The 12,245-nt window shown below is 39.7% G+C and overlaps 1 protein-coding gene, 1 long non-coding RNA gene and 1 pseudogene across 4 annotated transcripts in view; 1 reads left to right on the top strand and 2 right to left on the bottom strand.

Annotated features, from left to right (window-relative positions):
* The window catches only part of LOC134345659 (uncharacterized), an 83,291-nt gene extending 82,631 nt beyond the window's left edge, over positions 1–660 (bottom strand). Inside the window, exon 1 of the long non-coding RNA XR_010017743.1 lies at positions 466–660. This is a non-coding gene — a long non-coding RNA (uncharacterized LOC134345659). The remainder of the gene's footprint in view (positions 1–465) is intronic.
* Positions 661–958: 298 nt separating this feature from the next.
* The window catches only part of kiaa0232 (KIAA0232 ortholog), a 162,079-nt gene continuing 150,792 nt past the window's right edge, over positions 959–12,245 (top strand). For 2 of the 3 annotated variants that reach the window (XM_063046673.1, XM_063046671.1), the window contains exon 1: positions 959–1,074. The gene's annotated coding sequence lies outside the window, so the exon portion shown is untranslated. Of the gene's footprint in view, positions 1,075–3,026; positions 3,144–12,245 lie in introns of those variants that run through there. The other variant, XM_063046672.1, reaches the window with a different exon arrangement.
* Positions 2,124–12,245, bottom strand: part of LOC134345986 (actin-like) — a 37,227-nt pseudogene continuing 27,105 nt past the window's right edge.

The following is a 12,245-nucleotide window of genomic DNA, read 5'->3' as shown; positions in this document are numbered from 1 at the left end:
ATTAACATTCTAAAGAATGCATAAAGAAACAATATAACACCATTCATTAGACACACTGATTTACCAATAACATGAAATCTAAAGTTAAAATGATTTCACAAAGGTTGCATTCCACGTAATTCATAAGATTAAGTGGCTATCTGTCGAAGTCTTCAAGATATTAAAGGGAAACTGGCATGTTAGATAAAGGAAAACTTATCACCTAGGATTAGAGGCATACTGTCAAAAAATGATGAATAGACCTTTCAGAAGTGAAGTTTAGAAATCTCTTTATACATTAAGACTAGGAGAAGCCAGAAACCCTCTTTCACAACTGCGAATTGTTGCTTGGTCAACTGCAAATTTCGAGCCTGAGTTTAACCAAAATAATTAAGGGGTATCAGTAAAGGGAAATATATTGAGTTGGGACACAGGTCAGCCATTTACATGCATGTCAGATAGAAATAGTTAAATGTGCGTACTTACATGCGTATTTTTCTATGTAAAGTTGATTGCTTAACTCCTTAAATGCTCAAGTGCAAATTATTCAAAAAATCCATAACATGACAGGGAAGATAATAACTTCAATGATACTCTGAAAAACAGACACTAAATTTAAATGCACATTATTATGCTGCAAAAATGATAGTGATCTTGTTAACACTGCTGCTCTATACTCAAGTGAGCCTAATAGTGAAGAAAAACTTCCAAAAAATGTGTAGTCTAGTTATCAGTGTTACTATTTGAACGATTTAAATTTCAACTGTGTGCAAATCAAAGCTCTCCTGTCATTATAAAAAGCTGACAACCTGCTGCAGCGATGATGCACAATACGACGACGTAATTAACCCACGCAGTAAACTGCTGTCAGCTCTGGAATGTAGAGTTTGCCCTTTTTGTGAGATAACAGTTTGCAGCAATTCATTACCCAGAAGTCACGAAAAGTTAAAAAAAAATCAGACCCTGGTCAAATGGTACTGAGCACATGAATTCATAGTTAGAGCCGCAGCAACTCTCGCCCAATAACTACCGGCTGCAGTATCCACTTGGCACAAGAAAATCATATCACACGGGGACAGAACTTTTCAACGGAAGGTAAGACAACGTGCATACTAACTTGCACCACTTACTCTATAACTCAGATAACAAACTATTCTTATGTATAATAGTCAACAGTGTAATAGACCAGTTTAACGCACCCTCATCAGTTATGCAAGCTTAGTCATTATTCCTAAAAGCATAGGAATGTGCTTTGAGGTATTTGCGTGTACTTATGATCTGATGTAACCGAATAAAATATTTCTTTCATTGTATTGTGGAAACAGATTCCATATTTATGCATACAACTAGCAAACACCTGTTCCATATTTACAGACAGCCAAATAAATTCCATTTAAGTGGTCTCCTTTAGCAACCTTTTGCGGTTTTGGGTGATTTGCTTCCATTCCAGTTCTGAGGTGTCTGGCAACGCCAGAGGCTCTTGAATGGTGCAATGGTGCTTTTTTTTGGGGGGGGGGGAATGTTGTACGCTCTCTGCAATATTTATGCCCGACCTTCACGTGCTTCCATGAAAAAAAATAACATTTTCATTCCTAGTCCGGGTGTTCATACTCTATTTTCAGCAGTCATAGCCCATGACTTGTTCAGGATGTTATATTTGCTTACCCTAGGAGGATTTTTAAGAAAGCTTGCACTATCTAAATACTTTAAATAAATTAGAAACATATGCATTTGTGTAGCACCTTTATGATCACTTTCAAGGATCGATGAAGCACTTCTGAAATACGATTACTTTTCTAATATCGGAATTATAATCAGAGAGGATGCAAATACGTATATTTCATAAGTCACTAACTTGGTACATTTATAATTTACTCCCGTTGCAAAAGTACTGGCTTCTTGGCCGAACCAGTCCATTGCTGATCCTTTCAGGTGCAACAGCCGCAAACACAGAACTCAGCTCTCACCTGTCTCGCACCCGCCGGACCAGCGGCGGAGGGAGGCGGGGCTGGTGCGACGCGAGCGACCTACATTGCTCGTGCCCTCCAGGCCTTCGCGTGTACTCGTGCGCGCGAGGTGGGAGGGTGACGCGGTCGCGGAGTGATCGTGTTTCGAGGGACGGTGTGCTGCGGTCTGTCGCCTGACTACGTGCTTCCCTTGGCGACGGGGCCCTCGCGCTGTGCGGCTGTGGCTTGGGGGACGTTAATTGAATCCCGGGCGCACGCTAGCGAGACGGGGAAGGCGATCGTGCTGCCAGCGCCGGACAGAGCGACCGGGGGCCGCGCCTCCTCCTCCTCCTTCTGCAGCTGCGGGGAGAATCAGGCAAGTCACATCAACTGTGGGGAAGCTGAAACCAATTGACGCGACCCTTGCTCGGTGATCGCTGGAGATCCCGGGAGCGGCGCTTTTCACCGGCTCATCTGTTGTGCGTCTTTCGTGGTGACACGCTTGCCGCCGTTTTAAGCAATGGGGAATGAGGAGCAGAAAGAGGGGGCGGGGGCCCTGGCTGGTGTGTGTGAACGCTAGCCAGTAACCGGCTTGTACAAAGCGCCGGGTGTGTGTGTGTGTGTTTTAAATGTCAGCCGGCGCCCTCGAGCTGCGTCAGAATGGGGAACAGTTTAAAATTCAAAAAAACAACCACCGTCTTATTCAGAGTGACAGCTCCGCAGCGTTTGATTTAATTCTCCCCTCCCCCTTTCCCAAACGGGCATCATTTATGAAGGCGAGCGCCTTCTCTTTTAAATTGTCAATAAGTGATTTGGTTTGGAATAAGGGCAAGTGCATATATTTCATCATCTCCCTCCCTCTCTTCCACCCTCCCCCCGCTAGTTTGTCCTTAAACCTCAGAGCCTCTGAATTCACGGCAACCTGACTTGATGTCCGCCTTAACTATTGTGACGTAAAGGATTGACGGGGACGTTGGCGAGTGGGAAAGTGGGCCGGGACTCTGACATGGTGCGTCAGGGCGTTGCTGGCCGGTTTCGTCCAATGGTGAAGGAGTAGGCGCTGCCTTCTGGTCAGGTTAGGTGGAGTGGTCACAGGGAGAAGCAGAGGCGGGGAATGGTGGGGGGCAAAAGGAATCGGATCGATTTCAATCGTTCACCTCATTCCCTGTAAATATTGAATTGATGGTACTAGCTCTCCCGCCTTCAGTGAATGCTCGTGTAAGAACTGCATGAATAATTCTTCGAAATAGCTTCTTTTATAGTTTGTCGTATAAGTTGAGCTAAAGGTCAAGTTCAAAAACGGGTTGCATGCTTTTTGGTGCATTCATTTGTGCGCATTTCCAACGATCTCTTGGATTTTGAACGGTATTTAGTGAACTGCTTTGTGTGACTTTTTAATTCAAACATCATTATTTTTTGGTTGCGATAATTCATTTTTTTCTGTCCGTATTACTAATCTCAATTGCTCTGCCACTTGGCCGCCAAATTTATCCGTGTAACCCAAATTAAAGCTAAGGATGAGAAAACTTGAATTTCTTTACCCCGTTTTGCGATTGAGTTAGAAAGGTATGCCGAATCGGAGTAAGATTTTGGTTTTGGGTCCACCTGGTGCAAAGTTGGTTGTCATGCTGAGAAGAGTGAGATTTTGTTGTCCTAAATAATAGTTTAGATTTCAGACTTGAGGCTTTAATCAGTACTGTATTAAGAATGATCCCTTTATCATTTATTTCAATTAAATACGGGGGCATTATTTTGATACCCCAGTTTTAAAATGATCCATCCTAACGTAGCGTTTTCAGGTATAGGATGCAACCTTGTGATTCGGGATAAAAGGGCTACAGCCGTGGTCATATTATTTTATTTTAAGCCTCCATAAATCTTATTTAATGTAGATCATGATCCATGTTAATTCTGCACTGCAATCGTCCTCCGATTAATTTTATTGTTGTAACATAATTCTTAAATGCAACATTTGGGTTTAACTTCTCATCAATTTGCGATGCACGGGTTTATACGAAATTAGATCGTTCAGGCCAGCCTTCATTTAACTTTGATTTTTTAAAATATGAAAATCGTATTATAATCGTGTGAAAGATAACTGGTAACCAAAAATCTAAGTGTCAACAACATTTTAATGTTGAGTGAAAAAAATCGATCGTACATGTTAGTTCTAGTTATATGCGTCGTTTGTAAGAATATTAAATGGATGATAGTTCTATCTTTTACATGTTTTACCATTGAACGTAGTGGGTCCGGGGCGTGGTTGGCGGAATTACAGAAACTATGCAAACCCACTCGCTCTTTAATGACTGAAGGCTTGTGACTAAATTGCAATTACGTTTGCGAAGTATGGTGGTGACATCTGTTTCGATGTGTAAACTCGTCTCTTTTAAAATCAATATACTCTAGAATAATTATTTCCGATAGAGAGCACTGAACTGGTAGAGGGCTGATAACAGCAACTTGTGAAGGATGATGCTATGTTTGAATATAGGTGTATGTAGTCGATTGGCAGAATTTTCTTGCGTTTACAAACAACCCAGTATATGAAATATTACACCTGATCTTGCCAGGATGATTTTGCCTATGGTTTCATTCGCCTGGGCTTGCTGAAGTAAATTTCAAGTTGTTCCTGGGAAAAAAAGCATTATGTTAAAGATAAGACCACAGATTAGGGGTTGACATTCATAACTGGTTAAAGCATTGCAGCAGTGGTCCAGAAGTTTAACTATAGGGTAGATTTTTATTGCAAGATTTGTTTTAATTTGGGTTTTGCAGGTTTTGTTTGTGGTGTTCAGTTGCCCAAAGCACATTTGTGTGTACAGCGGCATTTTGTCATCAGCACTGCAGTTGATGGGAAATATGTGGGAGTTGCCAGCAACGTTGCGGAGCTTGTCTTGGAACTATCTGCATGAATTTTTTGGATAATTTATTACAGTAACATTAATGGTTTTTGTTTAGATATATATTTTTATAAACTGCATTTGACGTAAGCGAAGCTAATGTGTTACAAGTTTATTTTGCTGGTTGTTTTACATGGCATCTACCATGTACATACCAATATATTATCTATTCAGTTTCTTTTGGAAAAATAAATGAATCCAAGATGATCTTGCTATTTTTTGAACATATTTGAATCTTAACACTTGGATTAATGGTAGAAATTGCAAATAATTATTTCCATTTGGCCTACTTTGTACTTTGTTTTGACTTCTAAGGAACACAGTTATTTCTATGTGAAGAAGACTTAGCAGAGGTTGTATGGAAATATTTATTTGATGGCGAGTCAGAGGCAAATCGTCATGGATAATTTCTTTAGTAAAACATGTATCATGTTCCATATATTTCATGCATGTTGTGTTTCAGAACAAATAAGCTACATGTAATTGCAAATCTTTGTAAATAGGGAAATGCAATAAGTTTAATAGAATGCTTTTAAAAACTAAAGTAACAGGCATGATGGAGAGATTCTTATAACTTCTCGCTTTCAGATTCTTTAACTTATAATATCAAATGGAGAATACACTTTGCATGTGCTATCTCAGAATTTGTGCCCATCCACAACAAATTTGTTTCTTGGATCTGCTTCTCAATTATGTTTGATAAGATAAATCTCAGTTTTGAAAAAAAAACTTCAAAGCAATGAAAAACAGCAAATTATGTTATAGTGTGCTGAGGCTTTAAAGACTGAATGTATTCGGAGACAGAAACTTCTTTAGTTCTAGAAAAATAAGAAGTAATTCAGAAACATAAGAATGAGAATTATAAATTACATAAGTACTGAAATTTAGACTGAAACAATGCATGAAAAGGAATAGAAAGCAAGAAACTGCAGATGCTGGAATTGTGACAAAACTGAAATTCTCAAATTATACATCAGATTAGGCAGCAGTTAACTTTTCAGGTTGATTACCTTTTATTGGGACTGAAACAAAGGAATACTTGCCTTCGGAGGTTGTTTCAAGCATAAAAGTAAAACAAAACCAATAGAAGGTTGACATGTAGTTTAGTGAAGATTTGTACATATAAATTTTTTAAATATGTAATTATTATACAGAAAAGTGTTCAAAATGCTTACTAAAGTGTTGTTTTGGGCATCATGTTAAAATTAAGATACACTGTCAGTATGGTTGCCGTGATTTTAGGGTGTCATTGAAACTTGGTTCTCAGATAGTGGTATCTTACCTCTTACTATAACATCTGAAGCTGACTATACCTTCTGTCAGTTTGGTGATTTGGCACAAACCTCCCTCCCACCTTGTATTGTTTCCACCTTTTAGACTACTGCACTGCACATCTTTCAGCCCTTTCAATCTTGGACTCCAGATTGCATACCACCCTAGTTTTTCCCATCCTCTGTCCCGGGCTCATTTTGTTCTGAGATATTAATTATTTCTTGCAGCCCATGATTTCACATCTTCAGAAACTTAAATTTTAATGTGTTTAATCTGCTCTCTTTTATATTCATTGCCTCTATGACTTCTGAAAGATTCCTACTTTTATTCTTGTCTATTCTCGAATGACTTCTCCAGATTCCTGGTCTCAATTACCTGAAAGAGCAAATTCTTCCTTATTTTAGTAACCTTAATTCTCCCAATTCCTTGGTTTCCTTTTATTCCTCCATTTAAGATTGCATTTTTGGGTTGACTGAACAACCTGGCGCTTCCGGCGTGGCGGAATATGAACCTGTGTTTGGCTCTGCACCAATTAAATTGGCGAGCCAGATAAAAATCGACGAGGATGAGAGTGGAAAAATCATGGGTGTTCAGTGCCGTTTGCCTGGGTTTGACTGCTCTATCTCTTGCTGCTGTGGCAGAAAGTGCAGGAGACTTGGGTCTCACGTTGCAAGGTTTGATCACCACAGTGGCTTGTGGCTGTGGACTCACTTTCTGCTGAGGATGATGTTTAATGTCTTTCATGCTGAGCGTGCTTTAATATTTGCACAATTTCATTAAAGCACTTCAACAATGAACTGGGTCTGCGACTGTGGTCTGAAGCCATTGACACAGGGCTGAACTGACTGATTTGGTGGCTGTAGCTGTTGGCTCCTGGACTGGCTTAACTTGCCTCAGTGACTGGGAACCCCATGGTTAAATGTTTAATGTTTTGCATGTTATTTATTCTCTTTTTGCTGTTTGCTTAATTTGTTCTTTTATTTTGCATGTCTGAAATTCTTGTGGGGGTTTCTTTAAATGAGTTCTAAGGTGTTTTTGTTTTCTAGCTGTCCGCAAGAAGACAAATTTCAAGGTTGTGTACTGTATACATACTTCAATGTACTATGAAATTTGACTTTACCATTGTATCCCAAGGTCAAATTTCTACTGTCTTGCACTTCCATGCTCTCAACTAGTTGGTCGGTTTGCAGCAATATCTCTAAAATTAACATTTTGCTTATCATTTCGACATGCTTGTCCTATGTGTGTTTATTCTTTTTTTCTGCCAGTCATTATTCCCTAGTTTGATGGCCATTTAAGTTTCATGTTCAAACAATATGAATTTCTTAGTATAGCTCCAAAGTTGGTTTATTTATCATACACAAAATCTTAATGGACCTTGTGGTTGAAACTCATGGTCATATTTTGTTCTGCACATAAAATGCCATCTTAAGCAGAAATCAACATAAATTAATATGAAGATATTATAGATGCAGTGGTTGAAATTTGTTTTATCGAATTGAACAAAGATAATAGTCCATTCAAAAGTAAGGACTCCATTGAAAAATAATCTACACTTGGATAAACAAGGTGATTATAAATGCTATCAAATTGAAAAGTGCAATGTTGTGATAACCAGTGATCATCCAGAAGATTGGGAAAATAAATTTTAAAAATTTATTGGAGGGAAAGAATAAATTATGAAATTTTGGAACTTTGTTAACAGGAAAAAGTAATGAAGTTCCTAAGAAGTTCAAACTGGAGAACTGATTATTATAAATCAAATATTAGAGAGACTTTGAGCAAATATATTTAGCTTCACAAGAATAGCAAGATATTTCGGGGGCAAAAATAAGGAAAGAATTTAAAACAATTACTTAATCTAGAAATTTATACTTTATTGATCCCAAAGGAAGTTACAGTGTCACAATAGCATTACAAGTGCACAGATATACAAATATTAGAAGAGAACTAAGAAAGAAAAAATAAGTTACCTCAAACAGTCTGACAGGAGTGGGGGGGAGGTCATCATTTCCTTGGCTATAGGTTGACTCATTATAGAGCCTAATGGATGAGGGTAAGAATGACTTCATATGGTGCTCTTTGGAGCAGTGCAGTTGTTGGTCTGTGTTACTAAAAATGCTCCTCTATTCAGCCAAGTTGGCACACAGAGGGTGAGAAAGGTTGTTCAGAATTGCCAAGATTTTCTGTAGGGTCCTTTGTTCTACCAGAGCCTCCAGTGTGTCCAGTTTGACTTCTATAACAGAGCCAGCCTTCCCAATCAGTTTATTGAGTCTGTTGGCATTACCCTTGTAGATGCCTTTGCTTCAGCACACCACCACATAGAATTTAGTACTGGCGGGCGAGGCCTGCGTACTCTGTATGACCTCAGTCTCCTCAGGAAGTAGAGGAGATTCTGGCCCGTCTTGTACACAGCCTCTGTGTTCGTTCTCCGCTCGTCTGTCATCCAGGTACATGTAGGTCCTTACCACATCCACATCCTCGACTACAAAAGTAACAGGGAGCAGTGCAGTTGTCTTCCTCAAGTCTATCACCGTCTCCTTTGTCTGACTGATGTTGAGCTGCAGATGATTCAGCTTTCACCATTTGACAAAGTCCTCCATCAAGGTCCTGTATTCATCCTCCAGTCCTCCTTTTATACACCCAACTATTGCAGAGTCATCAGAGAATTTCTGCAGAGGACATGACTCAGTATTGTATCTCAAGTCCGAGGTAAAGAGGAAGGGAACCACTACATTCCCCTGTGGGGGCCCCAGTGCTGCTTTTCGCAGTGTCTGACATACAGCTCTGAAGCCACACAAACTGTGGTCTGCCAATCAGGTAGTCCATTATTCAGGATACAATGGAAGTGCCAATCTGTATTGAATGGAGCTTTCCTCCAGCAATGAGGACTGTATGGTATTGAAGGCACTTGAGATATCAAAAAACATGATCCTCACAGTCAGTGCTGCTCTGCTTATCCAAGTGGGAGTAGGCTCTGTTCAACAGATAGCTGAAAGCATCATTGACTCCAGTGTGCTGCTGGTAGGCAAACTGCAGGGGATTGAGGGCTGATCTGAGTACATCAGGTGATATACTATGTAGACCAGGAGGACTCAAGGACAATGTGTTCCTAATTTCTTACAATTTGAATCTAAGCTTCTTAAACGAGTGGCAGAGAGTTGATGGATTTGTTGGTTGAGATCTTCGTTATGGAATAGACACAGTTTGTTTGGAAGATCATGAATATCCATCTTCCAGGAACAGGGAAAGCAGAAAATATGGAGTGTAGCCTGACATTTTTGTTTTGTGGGCTGCCAGTACAGTCAGTGCTGGGACCTTGTTTATTTACAATCTCTTTTGATGACTCGGATGAAGAAGCTGAGTGTATCATATCCAGATTTGGTGGTGATTTAAAGAGGGCAAGGAAGTTGTGAACAGCGTACAGAATCCACAAAGAAATAGAGAAAACATTATGCAAGTAGTGAAAGCAAGGCATATGAAGTATATTATTCCGCAAAGATGAGCACAAAGTATTTCTTTGATTCTTCTGGCATTTTCCTATTCCCTGTTATCACTTCTCCTTTCTCCATCTGCAAGGGACCCATTTTTGCCCTCACTGATCTGTTCCTTTTTATGTAATTATAGCAGCTTTTGCAATGTGCCTTTGTAATATGAAAAAGTTTGCTCTTATATATGCTTCTGGCCCTCAGGGTTACTATTTTGAAAAGTCTTTTCCTTGTATGTAGTGCAACTTTTTACTGTTTTTTAGGATGGCTTAGCCAACTCAGAAAACTTCAAACTTAAAAGTTCCCATGGTTATGTTGTGTTTGCACCCTGTCTCTAGGGTCCTGCACATGTCAGGATCATGAAGAACTGCTGTGGTTATGCTGGGAAAGAGTTGTATTAGCAATATGGAAGAAATATAGACCTTGTTTTTGTTGAGAAAGTGTGAAGGTCAAAATTGAGTTAAATAATTGCACCCCACCCCGCCCCATCAGTACTAGTTGGTAAATTGCTGAGGAAAGAGCATAACCTTAATTTGAGTTCAAAAGAGTGAAGGGCTGGTTCAAATGAAGCATTAACTTAAGTGGATTTTTCATTTGATCAAGCTGAATGATCATCTGACTGGAGTGTTCAAGGACATCTTCAACCTCTCAGTCAGACGTTCCCACCAACTTCAAAAGGGCATCGATCATGCCAGTGCCCACAGCAGGATGAGCAGCCTCAATGACTATCTACCAGTAGCACTTACATCCACTGTGATAAATGCTTTGAGAAGTTTGTCATGGCAAGAATTAGCTCTTGCACAAGCAAGAACCTGGCCCCAGTGCAACTTTCAAAGAAAACTCGCAGGTGGCTTTATTAGGAGTTTCAGGAGCTTTGATATATCATCATGGTTTGGTTATGCATAAAATAAAACCTTGTTTGTGATCACCCGGATACTGCTATTCTCTACCTTAAAACCACTATTGTCAGGATGCAGTAGATCAAAATTATCATACTGTTTGATTTTTTTTGTATAAACAGTTTGTAAAATTTTATTGCAGGTTATTTTTATTGTTGTTAAAGTTCTTTGAATTTTCTCATTGTTATTCCTATGTATTTATTTTTTTTAAAAAAGCATTGGAGGTGGCGAAGTTATGGCACGAATGCCCAAGTTAGCATGTGCAGAAAATTTGTTGGCACGCCACAAACAGTGCTACTGTTTGATTCTTCAAATCACATGCCTAATAATATGCAGAATGATTATCTTTATTGCCAACTGAAGCAGTGAATGAATTTTTACGACACGAGAACAGTGAGATGTTTCCATAAGAAACTTCTCAAACTGGTTTGGCGCCAGCTAGGTAGGTGTGAAAACATGTGACATTGGATGATCCCTTTTAAAATACTTGCAGACCGGCTGTACACATTAGAATGTGGGTAGTAAATGGATACAAAAACAATACTATTTAGAAATGATGCTATTTTTCAATTGTATTTTTAAAAGATTATTGGTAACAATTTTTGAACATGTTTTTTTTAATGCTTCATTTATTTCAATCTGTCATGCATTTATTAATGGTAAAACCAATAATTCATGTAATTAAGCAACAGGGACATTTTTTCCTTAAGTCCATAGTTATTGTTACTAATTCATTAATCAGTGATAATCTCTGTTCAAATGGCTTGCAAAAGAAGCTTTTTCAAAGCTTATCGACAATTTGGTTACACAGTCAACAAGGTTTGCCACCCCAATACATTTTGCCGTTCTTCTGGTTCAGATTTGATCGTGTTCTGTTTTGTTAGACTCTATCATAGAAACATAGAAACATAGAAAATAGGTGCAGGAGTAGGCCATTCGGCCCTTCAAGCCTGCACCGCCATTTTTTATGATCATGGCTGATCATCCAACTCAGAACCCAGCCTTCCCTCCATACCCCCTGACCCCTGTAGCCACAAGGGCCATATCTAACTCCCTCTTAAACATAGCCAATGAACTGGCCTCAACAGTTTGCTGTGGCAGAGAATTCCACAGATTCACCACTCTCTGTGTGAAGAAGTTTTTCCTAATCTCGGTCCTAAAAGGCTTCCCCTCTATCCTCAAACTGTGACCCCTCGTTCTGGACCTCCCCAACATCGGGAACAATCTTCCCGCATCTAGCCTGTCCAATCCCTTTAGGATCTTATACGTTTCAATCAGATCCCCCCTCAATCTTCTAAATTCCAACGAGTACAAGCCCAGTTCATCCAGTCTTTCTTCATATGAAAGACCTGCCATCCCAGGAATCAATCTGGTGAACCTTCTTTGTACTCCCTCTATGGCAAAGATGTCTTTCCTCAGATTAGGAGACCAAAACTGCACACAATACTCCAGGTGTGGTCTCACCAAGGCCTTGTACAACTGCAGTAGTACCTCCCTGCTCCTGTACTCGAATCCTCTCGCTATAAATGCCAGCATACCATTCGCCTTTTTCACCGCCTGCTGTACCTGCATGCCCACTTTCAATGACTGGTGTATAATGACACCCAGGTCTCGTTGCACCTCCCCTTTTCCTAATCGGCCACCATTCAGATAATAATCTGTTTTCCTATTTTTGCCACCAAAGTGGATAACTTCACATTTATCCACATTAAATTGCATCTGCCATGAGTTTGCCCACTCAGCCAACCTATCCAAGTC

The sequence above is a fragment of the Mobula hypostoma genome, chromosome 4 (genome assembly GCF_963921235.1).
Source record: "Mobula hypostoma chromosome 4, sMobHyp1.1, whole genome shotgun sequence".
Taxonomy (NCBI): domain Eukaryota; kingdom Metazoa; phylum Chordata; class Chondrichthyes; order Myliobatiformes; family Myliobatidae; genus Mobula; species Mobula hypostoma.
Note: the sequence above shows the minus strand (reverse complement) of the source record. Positions and strands in the feature narration are given on the sequence as shown.